This window comes from Meles meles, chromosome 3 (assembly GCF_922984935.1).
Source record: "Meles meles chromosome 3, mMelMel3.1 paternal haplotype, whole genome shotgun sequence".
In the NCBI taxonomy this organism is placed as follows: Eukaryota; Metazoa; Chordata; class Mammalia; order Carnivora; family Mustelidae; genus Meles; species Meles meles.
In genome coordinates this window covers 37,726,203-37,741,128 of record NC_060068.1, presented here as the reverse complement: position 1 = coordinate 37,741,128, position 14,926 = coordinate 37,726,203, and the positions used below count along the sequence as shown (strand labels likewise).

At 44.4% G+C, this 14,926-nt stretch overlaps 1 protein-coding gene across 1 annotated transcript in view; it reads left to right on the top strand.

Annotated features, from left to right (window-relative positions):
* FEM1C (fem-1 homolog C) overlaps positions 1-14,926 on the top strand; it is a 70,032-nt gene that overhangs the window by 13,069 nt on the left and 42,037 nt on the right. The window lies entirely within an intron of this gene.

Genomic DNA, 14,926 nt, shown 5'->3' with positions numbered 1-14,926 from the left:
GAGGAGCCCCAGAAGGCAGGAGTGTGTGAGCTATTGATGGTGGTCGTGCCTGTGACAGGCTGGTGCCTGGCAGGAGGCCAGAGTGGGGGGTCCCATGACCGTAGCAGGTGGGAGGAGTAGGGCCATCCGCTTCAAGAGCAGCAAAGCGGGGTCTGGGAATGCCAGCCCAGAAGCCAGTTCAGGGCAAGGACCCGTTGTTCCTAACACTCAGAAGAGGTGGATACGTTTCCTATACACTTTTTTTTTTTATTATGTTAGTCACCATACAGTCTGTCATCAGTGTTTAATGTATTGTTCCATGAGTCATTGTTTGCATGTAACGCCCAGTGCTCCATGCAATCCGTGTCCTCCCTCATGCCCATCACTGGGCTCACCCTTTCCCCCACAACCCTCCCCTCTAAAACCCTCAGTCTGTTTCCCGGAGTCCACAGTCTCTCACAGTTCATCTCCCCTTCTGATTCCCCCCGCCATCATTTTTTCCTTCCTTCTTTTGTCCTCCATGCTATTCCTCATGTTCCACAGATAAGTGAAACCACATGATAATTGTGTTTCTCTGCTTGACTTCACTGAGCGTAATCCCCTCCAGTTCCATCCATGTTGATGCGAACAATGGGATTTGGCTCAGCCGTCAGAAAGGGTGAATACCCACCATTTCCTGTACATCTGAGTTTGAGGTGGGTCACCCCCTCACCTCCGCTCCCTTCTGGGACTCAGGAACTCCAGTTTTGCCTCCTTTGGGAGTACTTGGCTAAGTGAGGCTTAGACTTTTCTCCCTCGAGGTGGGTGGGCAGGGTGGTGAGCAAATGACACAGTCCTCTGCTTTGCTCCTTCCTGCCCTGCCCAGGGATTTCTATCCCAAGCTCAAGGCTGCTGGCTGGCCTCAGTGCCTTGCGGTTCGGGTCAGAGCTGTTCCCCACTTGAGTCCTTCGTTTGTACAGAGCCCTGTGGTGTTGGGGGGGCACCTTCCCGACCTCCCCCAAGGGCCCCCGGCCTCTGTGTATTGGCAAGGGATCCATCCAACTAGTGAACAGGACGTAGGACCACTTCTGAGAGGACTGAAGCTGGCTGCTGACGGTGGGCACCGTTACAAAGCCTGAAAACGCCGAGTCACTTAATCCCCCAATAGTAAAGACTAAATTCACATGCGATTGGTGATTTCGTCACACCACCTCCCTCCCCACAGGACCCTGCAGTGATTTTCACAGACTCATCACGGACATGTCTGAGTTGGGACCCTTGGGAGCCGCCAAGGACGTACGGTGGCTCAGCATAAACGGCCAATGTGGGGCACTGGCTCAGTGCAGGTCCAGAAACCCCAAGTCACACTTCACAGTGGAGTCCGGCTCCTTCTGACTTCAGGTAGAGTCTGTGGGCCCACTACAGGGGTGGGGCTGGCCTAGGCAGGGCGTGGGAGAAGCCTCAGCCACAGCGGCCCCAGCGGCGGGTCCCTGTATCCCTGCCTCTCCTCCTGCATGTAGCCTGGCCCGCCACCTGCTGCCGGGCTGTCCCGGAATGTCCCAGTTACGTGACTGTCCTGCTGTACTTGTGGGAAGGTCCGAAGGGCAAGCAGGAAATTTCAGAAAGCTGCCACGCCCTTGACAGAGTGAAACCAGAGCCTCTGAAAATGGACTTCCTTAAGCCAGGGACAGACAGGAATGAACTAGCAGGAGAGAATGGACGTTGTCCTTCTCAAGAACCTGAGGTTTCTTGAGAGTTGCCTTGGAGTGGAGAGATGCTTTCGATATTTGAACTTTCCACAGCAGCCTAAGAACAATATTCTTTTAAAAAAAAAAATTTATTTATTTGACAGACAGAGATCACAAGTAGGCAGAGAGGCAGGCAGAGAAAGAGGGAGAAGCAGGTTCCCCACTGAGCAGAGAGCCCCATGTGGGACTCTATCCCGGGACCCTGGGACCATGACCTGAACGGAAGGCAGAGGCTTTAACCCACTGAGCCACCCAGGTGCCCCAAGAACAATATTCTTAAATGTGTAGTCTAAGTCCTACTCAGCGATCCGCGTTAATACCTGAAGTTAGAGTTGGAGTAAAGGGTACTTGAACGTGCCATTAATGCCTAACGCAGAGCCCTGAAAATTACTTGATCCAAAGCCCAACAAGTGAAGCTGTGGGGAGAAATAAGAGAGATGCTCCCTTTGCCAGTGAACTGGCTTTCACAACTGTTTACTCCAACATCCATACTCCGTTCACACCTCCTTCCCTTTCTGGCATGAGCAAGAATTTGGGGGGGGGGGCGAGTGGGGGGTGGTGAATAACGCCTTCATTTGGAGTCTCACTCCTCTCCTTGTCTTCAAATAGAGTTAGCTCTGAGTCACTTTACTCGAGGTGAATAAATAGGAATGCTTTTTTTAGCAAGTAACAGGAACCTGCATTTAAGGAGGTGGTTTCTTCTGTTTTTTTTTTTTTTTTTTCTTTTTGCATAATCTAATTAGGAATGTTCCTGCCAGCTACCTCCTCAAACAGCAGGTTTAAAACAAGGAAATCTCCACCAACTAGCTCCTCCCAGGGGATTTTGTGGCCACGTTGGCTAGGATGGGTAAGCAGCTTTACAGATTTCTTCACTCTGTTATAAATAAAAACATGAATCTGAAATTCTCTTGTGCTGGTTGCACAATTGTGCAAATATACGAAGGCCGCTGAGTTGTACACTTTACAAGGGTAGATTTTATGGTATATAAGATACAGCTCAGTAAAGAATGAAGAGCAAACAAACCCACCCACGCACCCACCCCCTCCCCACAAACTGCAACAATAAAATGCTGTTGCCCTTTGGAACACAGCTTGGGCAGTAGTGAGTGAGGTTGAAAATGGGGTGATCTCGTGAACGGGGCGATTTTTCTCCTGGAGCTGTAGAGTTGTACCCTAGAGAACGTCTCCAACAAGTATTGAAAGAAACACATAGAAGGAGAATGTCTGTTGCAATGTTCTTTTACTAATCAAAGCCTGGAAGCAATCAAAGTCTCCCAACGGTGGAAGCATTCAGAGATCCATTGTGGTGGGTACCTACAACTGATGACTTCAGAGTGTTTAAAATGGCAAAGCTGTATATACCAACGTGGGTGAAGTCCCAAAAACACAGTGCTGGGAAGGGTGCAGCAAACTATAAAATAATATAGACCATCTGATAACCGTGTATATAAAGTCTTAAAACACACAAGGTGGCACTCTTTCTTAACGGATACACGCACAGGTGCCGGTATGTTATTTTCTGTTTTTCTGTGTGTTGGAAATGGCTAATAATCGTTTTGTTTTTCAGTTAGCAAACACCTGCAGTCGTGTTCAATGCTATAGGAACTTCCTTAAGCAACAATGATTTGAGGAATGAAAAACAGAGAAAGACTTGACAGATAGTTTAGAAAAAGGTCTGCTAATAACAGGTTTCATTTTTGATCACCCGCGGTCTCAGGCACTGAACTGACATTGGCTGCAATGTTCTGTAGTTTCTAGATGCTTAGTCTGATTGTGTGCAATGTGAATCCCAGGAAACTGAGGCTGGAGTAAGTCCTGAGTCCCAGGCTCACAGGCTGGAAGACGATGAAGTCCTTAGACTGTCCCATGGTCTGGCTCCAGAGCCTGGTGGTGGTTAGGCTCCGGAATGCTGTTTCTCAGCCCCTCTGCCTGCTTTTTCACCGTGGGAGAATATTAGGAGAGAGGTCAGTGCTGCAAAGAAAAAAGGGAAAAAAAAAACATAGCAATTTCTAAGTTAAACCCTGGTGTCTGTGTGCAGTGAGGTGGCCCTATTTTTAGTCGTCTTTGCCTCCTGTGAATAACTCACGCCTGGGAGTCAGGAAATACGTGTCCTGACTCCACGGAGCCGTCTCTCCTGACGTTTTTCAGTCTTCTGTCTTCGTGAGGCTGAACTTTTGTCCTCAGTTCTGCTTAGGACCCCTGTTTCGTTTCGCTTTGCCTCATTTGTTTTCTTTGAGCGCACTAGAGGTCACCGATGGTAAATGGAACACTGACTTAGAGGAAAGAAGAATGATGAGAGGAACAGGATAAGTGGGCATCATGCTTATTTCAGGAGAGTCCGTGTTGCAGGATACGTCGAACTGTGGGTTGTTTCTGTGTCCCTTTAGGAAGACAAGGTGGTTCTGTGGTGTCACAAAACATCAACTCAGGGAGCAAATACAGACGTTCACGTACACCCTCATCTGTGAGTTTCAAGAGGGTCTCATTGTAATGCCAATTATTTTTCATGAGTAAATGGTACTACAGATAAAATTCCTACGACCTAGAACGCCATGTATTTTGATGACAGGCCCGCCCGTGAGGCCACATCATCTAAGTTCATGTTTTAGAGCTGCTGTGGAAAGTAAATGAGTCAACCCAGGTAAGACATTGGACACAGGGTGAGGCATTCCAGGAAGTCACTTTTGTGCTGATCCGGCCCCTGACTTCTGGCCGACTGCTAAGTGATTAGCTAAGCAGTTAGCTCCAGACCTTGGTTGTTGCCCTATTCCCCCCCCCCCCTTCCAGACCATATGGGTTCACTTTTCTCTGGAAACTTTGCCAAAAAACCAAGGAACAATCCATCTGCCACTTAAACAAGAACAGATTTATTGCTTTTAACTTAAAAAAAAAAAAAAAAGATGTCAAGTGCAAAAAAAAGATGCATTCCCCTCACTGGGGGCCTCATGCAGGCTGCCATGTCTGGTGGCTGATGCTGTCCCAATATCCATTCGCTGGATCGAAGCCAAGGGAGAGAACCTAGGGGCTGTGCCCTAAAGTGGGAGGTGACAAGAAGGATCGGTACTCGCTGGCCCCAGGGACTCTAATACCTACTTTGTTTCACTGGATTTTATATTTGCTGAAGGCCTGGAAGGCTCCCAGCCCTTCATCCATGGGTCAGGTGAACTGTGTTATAGTAGGATCTGCAGTGCTAGTGACCAGGAGAGGAATGTGAGAGTAACCCTTCACCTGCCCCAGCTGCCAGGGACATTCAAGCATTGTTCATTAGATGGTCAATGGATAAGTCAGACTGCCCAACAGTTGGGGACTTAGGGGAACGTCATTTTCCTTTTGCCGAGATCGTTCTTCGGGCTGCCTTGTTAGGACCCAAGCTATTTTCTTGGTCACGGAGTCCTACTTCACTTAAAAAGTTTAGTTTCGTTCCATTTAGTTTTCGAAACAGATTATACGTTCAACTGTTTCAAAATTCAAAGAGTAGAGTGAAGCAATCTCATTTCCATTCCTTTTTTTTTTTTAAAGATTTTATTTATTTATTTGACAGAGAGATCACAAGTAGACAGAGAGGCAGGCAGAGAGAGAGGAGGAAGCAGGCTCCCTGCGGAGCAGAGAGCCCAATGCGGGGCTCGATCCCAGGACCCTGAGATGATGACCTGAGCCGAAGGCAGAGGCCTAACACACTGAGCCACCCAGGCACCCCTCGTTTCCATTCTTGAAGCCAACTAATATTAACCAACTCCAGCCCCGTGGGAGTTCTCCCAAAGATACGCTATGCATACACCATTAACACGTGTACATTGCTGCGTATATTACACACGTGCCTATCCGTAGCTGTCAATCAGTCCATCTCAGAAGCTATCCCTTTATCGATACAGGAAGCGCTTCCGCATTTCATTCTTTTTGTCGACTAATATTTCATTGTTTCGATGGGTCACAGTTTATTTTAGCTGGTTCCTATTTATGAGCTTTTAGATTGTTTCCAGTCTCTTCTCATGCTCCTATGACAACCTTATACCTCTGAAATTTTGCACATGTATGAATGGGTATATCAGTAAGATAAAAGCCTAGTAGTAGGCTTGCTGAGTTAATGAGCATGTGCGTGTGAAATTTTAATAGATGCTGCCAAAGTGCTCTTCACGAAAGCTGCATCAACTTACATTCCCACCAACATTATATGAGAGGGTTGGTTTCCCCAGGTCCTTCTGAGAGGGTCAGGAAACTTTGTGATCTTTGCCCATCTAATCGGTTTAAAAAAAAAATAGCATCTCAAAAAGTACTATCTTATCCCGAAGTGTTAATTGTGTGTGTTTGTTTTTTAAGATTTTTATCTATTCATTTGACAGACAGAGATCACAAGTAGGCAGAGAGCACGCAGAGAGAGAGGAAGGGAAGAAGGCTCAGTGTTGAGCAGAGAGCCCAATGTGGGACTCGATCCCAGGACCCTGGGATCATGACCTGAGCCAAAGTCAGAGGCCTTAACCCACTGAGCCACCCAGGTGCCCCTTAATTGTGTTTTTTAAGAAAGGTGTGGTTGAACATCTTTTCATGGGTAAGAGTCTGGGTGTTCCATTTTTTGTGAACTGTGTGCACTCTTTGCCCTCATCAATTTTTTCCTTTATTTATTCCTTTATTTTTTTCCTGAGTTTTCTTTCCCTAGGGTTGGTTGGTTTGTTTGTTTTCATTTTTAGGAAGAACTCCCCCATGTGAAGATATTAAAATTAAAATTATCTTCCTTCGGCATCTGGCTGGCTCATCCAGAAAAGCATGTGATTCTTGATTTCGGGGTTGTAAGTTCGAGCCCCATGTTGGGTGCAGAGATGACCTAAAAATGAAATCTTTAAAAAATAAATAAATAAAATAACATTATCATCTGGTTTCGTCTAGCCCCTTTATGGGTTTATCATCCACATTGAAGTCTTTGACCCTTGTGGAATTTATTTTGGTGTCAAGCGTGAAATGTTGGTGTACTAAATTTTATTCCAGTTGCTCTAAACATCCTTTTGTGATCCTCTGTCCCTCCCCAATAGGTTTGTTTATTTATTTTGATTTTTCATTTTTTTTAAAGATTTTTATTTTTAAGTCATCTCTACACCCAACATGGGGCTTGAACCTACAGCCCTGAGGTCAAGAATCACGCACTCCACCAACTGAGCCAGCCAGGTGCCCCCACCCTCTCAGATAGTTTTAAATGCCATCCCTTCACTTCGTAAGTGTTCACGGATGTATTTGGGGCCTCTTCCTAGACTCCATAGTGTTTTCCATTTATCTGTCCATTTATTCATGTCTACTCGTCTCACTGTTTTCAATCATTGTCAGTTTATAATATGCTTCAGCATCTGAGAAATGCTCTTCATTTTCAGAATTTTCTTCTGCTCTACTTGCATGTTTACTCTAAAAACGTTAGTTTTAATAGATTAATGTTAAAATATGCTTATAATCCTGCAAAAGTCCTTTTGTTACTTTTATTAGGACCACATTACATTTATGGCTTAGTTTAAGGATATTTGGTATCTTGAAGATGGGTGTCTTCCCCTTAAAGAACATTTTATGCCAAAGAGCAACATGGAGGGCGCCTGGGTGGCTCAGTCTTGGAGCGGCTGCCTTTGGCTCAGGTCATGATCTCAGGGTCCTGGGATCGAGTCCCACATCTGGCTCACTGCTCAGCGGGGAGCCTGCTTCTCCCTTCCCCTCTGCTCCTGCTTGTGTTCCTTCCCTCACTGTTTCTCTCTCTGTCAAATAGATGAATAATAATTTTAAAAGCCCCTAAAAACAACAACAAAAAAGAGCAACATGGATGTGCCATCTTGGGAACTTTTAACAAAAACGCCAACCAAGGTTTTGTGTACATTGTATATGTCAGAGTTTAAAACAGGTCTTGGACTAGTGCACCAAAAATTTTTACTTTAGGACTTGGGAAAATCCGCGTTTTGTGATTATGTCTCTAAAATTAATAATAATCGCTTTAAATTTAAAAATACACTGGGTGGCTCAGTCGGTTAAGTGTCCAACTTGATTTTTGGTTCAGGTTATAATCTCAGGGTCATGAGATCAAACTCTGTGTTGAGATCAAAGCCTGTATTGAGCTCAGAGACTGCTTAAGATTTTCTCCCTTCCCCCTCTCCCCTAGTTCACTCATTCTCTCTCTAAAAAAGAAAATTAATAAAAAACAATAAATATATGTATTAAAAAACTCAAAAATGCCCATTCTAATAATTATGTTCCAAAGCAAGCAAATCATTAGAGATCTATAGAAAACGTTGTGTATACTGAGTGTAAAAAGATTTATTATAGTATCTTTGTAATAACAAAAATTGCAAATTATGTAAATGTACAGCAGTAGAGATTTGATTAAATTATGGTAATTTTTGTCTTGAAGTACCATTCCACAATTCAAAATTTTTTCTTCTCATAAATATTTATTAACATAAAAATCCCAGTTATAAGCTTAAGTAAAAAAAGCAAGAAACCAAAGTATATTTAGTATGGCCCTAATTTACTTTAAAAAGTTGACTCTGGGGGGGAAAAAGTTGACTGAGTATGTATTATATATACTTTGAAAAAAGACAAGAGTTTAGTAAACCAAAATGTTAGCATGAGCCACCTACAAGGTTGGATGGTGGGCAATTTTAATTTTTTCTTGGTGTTTTGTTGTATTTTCCAACTTTTTTCTAGGAAGCAATAGACTTTTATACATGATGTAATGGTCCATGGAGATCTTACAATCTGCTTGCGTCCCAAGGTTCCAGTGGATAACGGTTATAGGAGGTGTATTGGCGATTGAAAGATGTTTTCTGAAGTCGGAGCAGCCTACAAATGCTAATGTCCCTCCATATTATTTATGATAGACCTGCCCTGCCTGAAGGAAATCTTCTTGAAATCACGGTGCCATTAATTAATGGCTGATCTGTATAAATCATAGCTTTAAATAGGGTGGCTGGCAGGAAAAAGTTTTTTCCCAGGAAACACTGTAGTAGAAGTAAACATGCATAATTAAAGTGAAGAATAACCCTTCAACAATTTTATTTGCCAGTAGCTTGACCATGTGTTTGTTACAAACCAAAAAACAAAGAAAGAGAAATCAGTTATTTTTTAAAAGGATTTTATTTATCTATTTGACAGAGAGAGCACAAGTAGGGGGAAGAGCAGAGGGAGAGGGACAAGGAGACTCCCCGCTGAGCAGGGAGCCCAATGCAGGACTCGATCCCAGGACCCTGGGATCATGATCTGAGCCGAAGGCAGACGCTTAACCCACTGAGCCACCCAGGCACCCCGAGAAATCAATTATAGTTAGAGTTTTATTGTCCAAAGAAAAAATTTTAACCATCCACAAGTCAACAAGAGGAAAAAGAAGCTAAAGCTGTGCTCTTGAGGGGGGTTGTGAGCAGGGGAGGATGGCAGGATGGCTGCCTGATTTTCACTACCTCTGAAATCTCTCACACGCAGAGCAGCATCCGCATCCCACAGTGCGTCTCCCTGCTCTCGGGGTGAGTGCTGTAAACTGTGGGCTCCACGTCCTGTGATGAGGAATTACAGTTACTATCCTCAGATAACAGGGAAACAGGAGAACTGGAATGCAATGTTCAGAAATGAACATTTCTCTTAAGTTTGGTTTTATTTGAAATAGTTCTAGAATGCATTTTCCTCTTAGTCTCAAAGTATTTTACTGCCGAGTTTCTAAATGTTCTTCCTAATTTTTGTAAGAATTTCAAATTTATGATATATATGTTTTTTTTCTGGACACTTGAATGACTTCTTTGAGCTGAAATTTTGTAGCCACACCACTATAAATTTTAATCAATGAACATACATCAAGGTTTGAATTGAAAGAAGACTTATATACTAGCAGCCTTTCCGTTTGTGGATTTGGGAGGATACAAATTTTCTCTGAACAAAAAAAGGGGCGCCTGGATGACTCAGTCGGTTAAGTGTCTGCCTTCGGCTCAGGTCATGATCCCAGGGTCCTGGGATCGAGCCCCACGTCGGGCTCCCTGCTCCAGGTAAGCCTGCTTCTCCTTCTTCTTCCTGCTCCTGCTTTATCTTGCTATCTCTCTTTCAAATAAATGAATAAAATCTTCAAAAAAAATTTTTTGTCTGAACATATGCAGTTCCATTCAGTGCTGAGCCTCTCATTTAGATCTCCCCGTATATTTGTGATCACATATTTTTCTGGGAAGTGCTGATTTTTCTCAGGTTGAGAAATAGGACTCCTCCTTCCTAAGTGTCATAGAGGGCTATTCCTACCCTCACCGCCATTCAAAATCTTTTACTGAGCACATACCACATGCCAAACATTGTGCAAGAGGCTGAAAATAGAAAGATAAGGAAGATGTGGTCTCTCTTCTCAAGGAACATTCCTATGAGTGGAAGACACAAGTCAAGGAGAAGTATGGCCACAGTAACAGAGGAAATGCCATGTACCAGGTACTGGGGAGGAGAGAAGAAGAGCTCTTGGACTGAACAACCACCTGGAAGTCTCACCGAGCGAGTGGCATCCTTAGTGTGCTATGGTAATAATGCTGATGACTGAGGACGAAGACAATGATGATAACAGGGCCAGGCACTGTCTCAGTACTTTGTACATCATCTACTTATTTTTCACCACAGCCAATGGAGTAGGTTAGGACAATAATCGTAATTTATTAATTGAATAATTAATAACTTGTTTTAATTAATTTATTAATCAAATAATAATTGAAGCCACCGATGAAAAGAAGCAAAGTTGAGCTACAAACCTGGGTCCATCCGACATGGTGTCCCAGCCTGTAAAGAGGGAGGGCTTTGGGATGCTACAGAGCTCGATTCGAATTTCAGCAATGCACCATCTACCCAGGTAGCTCTGGGTCCATTACTTCACCTCGTTGCACTTGCACGTGACTCCCCTCTAAAATGGAGATAATTGTAACACCTGGGAGCAATGCTGCCCCTTCCTGACTGCTGCCTCTCCCTCCCTTGCTGATGGAGCCCACCTCTGATTACTAAGGCTGAAAACTCTACATACCCCTGTTCTTGGTTGCCCCCTTGCCACTGATGTCTGGACACATGACCAAGTCCTGAGCAGTGCCACTCAGTAAGAGCAACAGTTCTTCTCTGATACAAATTAAAGCTAGAGGGCCACCTGGGTGGCTCAGTCGGTCAAGCGTCTGTCTCTTGATTTCAGTTCAGGTCATGATCTCAGAGTCGTGGGATCGAGCCCCACAATGGGATTCATGTTGGTCATGGAGCCTGCCTGGGATTCTCTCTCTCCCTCTCCTTCTGCCCCTCCCCTTTCATGTGGCTTGAAGCCCAGTACTATTCTAGCCAGCTTGTGGGCAAAAAGAGGGATGCCATCGACACACCGAGGAAAGCTTCAGAAAGCACAGGAAGCAAAGCCGTCCTTGTTGACATCCTTGAGCCAATAATGTCACAGAGCACTGAGGACACCGTGAATAATACATTACCACTTTTACTTGGGCATTCTGTTACTCCTAGATACAGCCTATTTATTGAGTTTTAGATGAGCTAAATTGTACAAAGCACTTAGTATAATATTTGCATGTAGCAAGTGCTCAGCAGTAACCTTTTTGGTCAAAATTATCTTCTCATGACTTTTATTTTGTAGCATTTGATTATTAGTATAATATGGAATTCTCTTTCTTTTCTTTTTTTTTTTTTTTAAGATTTATTTGTTTGTCAGGGAGGGAGAGAGCTCAAGCAGGGGGAATGGAAGGCAGGAGGAGAAGAAGTCTCCCCGCTGAGCAGGGAGCCCGATGTGGGACTCGATCCCATCCCAGGACTCTGAGATCATGACCTGAGCCGAAGGCAGATAATCGACTGAGCCCCCCAGGCGCCCCTCTTCTTTATTTTTTCATAACTAAATTGACCAAATCTAAGCATGTGTATAAGGTATAAAGCAAACAGTCAGTCCATTTGACTTCTTAAGGGATTAAACAGTGCAAAGTAACAACTAGGTGAATTAGATGAGGCCCTGAATCTATCATTCCTTGCTTTCCAGGCTCATTCTATGGTTGGCATTAAAGGATTACGGACATCCTAACTGATCATCAGGAATGGACCTATAGCTCCGCTCTCTGCCATGTTAGGATATAGTGAGAGGTCAGCACTCTACAACTCAGAAGAGGGCTGTCCCCCAAGCTCCACTGTGCTGATACCCCAGCTCACACTTCTAGCCCCCAGAACTGTAAGAAATACGTATCCGTTGTTGATGAGGGAAGCAAACGCTCCTGTAGTTAGACAGGTTGGACTTACTGCCTGCTGCAGACACGGAGAACATACGTTTCAGGGAATGATGGAAGATTTCATTCTGTGAAAGCGTATTTGAAAGAACCTGTTAGGGGCACCTGGGTGGCTCAGTCAGTCAAACGTCTGCTTTTGGCTGAGGTCGTTCATGATCTCAGGGACCTGGGATCAAGCCCCACATGGGGATCCCTGCTCAGTAGAGCCTGCTTCTCCCTCTGCGCCCCCCACCCCCCATCCCCACCCACTGCCTGCCACTCATGCTCTTTCTCAAATAAATAAAAATCTTTAAAAAAAAAAAAAAGAAAAGAAAAGAATCTGTTATGGGATTGGGATTTGGAGTGGGCAATTTGCAGGGGGACTCTAAAAGAAGGCAGGGCTTTGCTCTGGGTCAGATGCTCTAAGAAAGCAGGGCCAGTTTCAAAATTGGGAATCAATAAATCTTGTCTGTAGAGAGGGGAGGTTAAAACAAGGATAAAGTTGCCCTTGGCTAAGAAGTGGCAGTCAGTCCATGTTAGCCAATGTTTGGTATTTTCTAGATGACACAGTGACTTTATTTTTATTTCTACTTAGACAAAATTACGGAGGGGAAAAAAATTACGGAGGGGCCTTACTTCGTTTCCACTCTGTCACGGTCCTAGAGTGACATTGGCTGAGGTAGATGTTCTGTGAGGTGATTTATGTCTCGTAGGGGAGTAGCCCAGACCCACTGTGAGTGTAAGGCAAGATTCTGACTGTCAGGGACTATCATTTCTGTGTTCCTTCTCAGTGCCAAGTGCAACAATAGAAGACATGCCATTCTCTGTGTAATGCTGTGTTTCGAAATTCAGAATGAAAGGCAGTAAGGGGATGGTGCTTTAACATAAGAGAGGGAGGGGCGCCTGGGTGGCTCAGTGGGTTAAACCTCCGCCTTCAGCTCAGGTCATGGTCTCAGGGTCCTGGGATCGAGCCCCGCATCGGGTTCTCTGCTCAGCAGGGAGCCTGCTTCCCCCTCTCTCTGCCTGCCTCTCTGCCTACTTGTGATCTCTGTCTGTCAAATAAATAAATAAAATCTTTAAAAAATATATAAAGAGAGGGAAATGCTGTGGTTTCTATTAATGGTTCATGCTGGGGAAATTCTGGAATTCTCTTTGGCTGGTTTAAGGAGGTTAGCCTGGGGATCCCCCACCAAGAGCATGAAACCCTCTCCTCAGAAGGGTATAGACTGGCCATCTCCTTCTTCCTGGTACCAAAGATAAAAAAGGAGTTTCCACTATGTACGCTATTCATCCATGCTTAGTTTTTGGCAGTCAAATCTCCTTTGTCATTCCTGGTTAAAAAAAAAAAAAAAATCCAGGGTTACCTTTTGGAAAATGCTTTGACTGTCTTTGGTTTCTCTTGGTATTTATTCTTGTTTATATATTTAACCAGAGATGACAAAAAACCATGGTACTAACTTGTTAATTAACATATGGGGAATGGTATTCTATATCAAGGATGAGCCTCAGTCGCTGTGAATTCAGTTCTCAGTCCTAGAAATATTTTATTTTTTGAAGATTTTATTTATTTATTTGTCAGAGAGAGAGAGCGCGCGCGCAAGCAGGGGGAGCAGCAGAGGGAGAGGGGGAAGCAGGTTCTCCGCTGAGCAGGGAGCCTGATGCGATCCCATGATCCCAGGATCATGACCTGAGCTGAAGGCAGGTGCTTAACCGACGGAGCCACCCAGGTGCCCGGTTCTAGAACTATTCTACAGCCACATGTCTGCTTGCAAACGAACGGTAAACTATGAAGTCATAGCAGTAATCTTTACAATAAAAGCAGCAGTTCGATCCTGGTTGGCGAGTTAGGAAATACATCGCGTAGGAACTATTCAAGGAGACCCTTAATAAAAGCATGTTGGTAAATGTCATTTCTGAAAAAAAAAACATTTTTTTAAGCTAGTACTTGGATAATAAAGGGAATAGAGGATTGCTGAATAAATGTGTACAAAACGGGCATCAAACTCTCTCTCACACACATACAGCTACACTAATCTATGTGATTTTAACTTAGGCGGGATTTTCTTTTTTTTTTTTAAGATTTTATTATTTATTTATTTGACAGAGACACAGTGAGAGAGGGAACGCAAGCAGGAGGAGTGGGAGAGGGAGAAGCAGGCTTCCCGCCGAGCAGGGAGCCCAATGTGGGGCTTGATCCCAGGACCCCAGGATCATCCGAACCAAAGGCAAACGCCTAACGACTGAGCCACCCAGGTGCCCCGGCAGGATTTTATTTCTTATTCCATTTTTGTTGCAAAGAGCATTTTCTTCATTCAGAGAAACTAAACAGCACATTATAAAATCTTTTTGTTTTTCATGCGGGAGATCTCAAGGGTGAGGATTACCTTCGAGCTTTCTCATGGCTTTGCTTTTTTGTTTTGTGCCTGGCCATAACAAGTTGCTAATTGTTCCTTTGCCCTCCCCTTGTCTTCTGGATCATAATTCCGTTTAGACATGTTCCTGCAGTAATCATTTATGTTCCCCTATAAACTTGTCTGGAATTCATATGCATGCATTCACTCCGTGACAGTCTGCTTTAGGATATGCTCAAGATGAAAAGAAAAATGAATAGCATCTGACTGCTGCCTTGCCCTTCCATGTGTCCCGATAGAAAGGCTTTTGTGGGAAAACAGAGGAAGCGAGGCTCATGGCTTGGCTCTGTGGACCTCAAGTTGCTTGTCAGTGGACAGTAAGGGTGAACACACTGTTGTGTGGTTCTCACTCTTTACTGCACCCTGTAGTGCCCCAGTGGGTGTGTTAAAATGCCAGTTGCTGAGCCCGGCACCCAAGAGTTTCTGATTCCTTAGGTCACAGCAAGCTCGCAAGGCCTGCTGGCACTGTGCGGATCCAGGGCCCACGCTTCAAAAACCTTCACTCTCTTGATCACTTTCTATCCCTTGAAACCCCCACCTCCGTGGGCTGTATGTTCCTCCTTTCAGGTCTAGCCTTTCACCATGATGAGATGACTTCGGG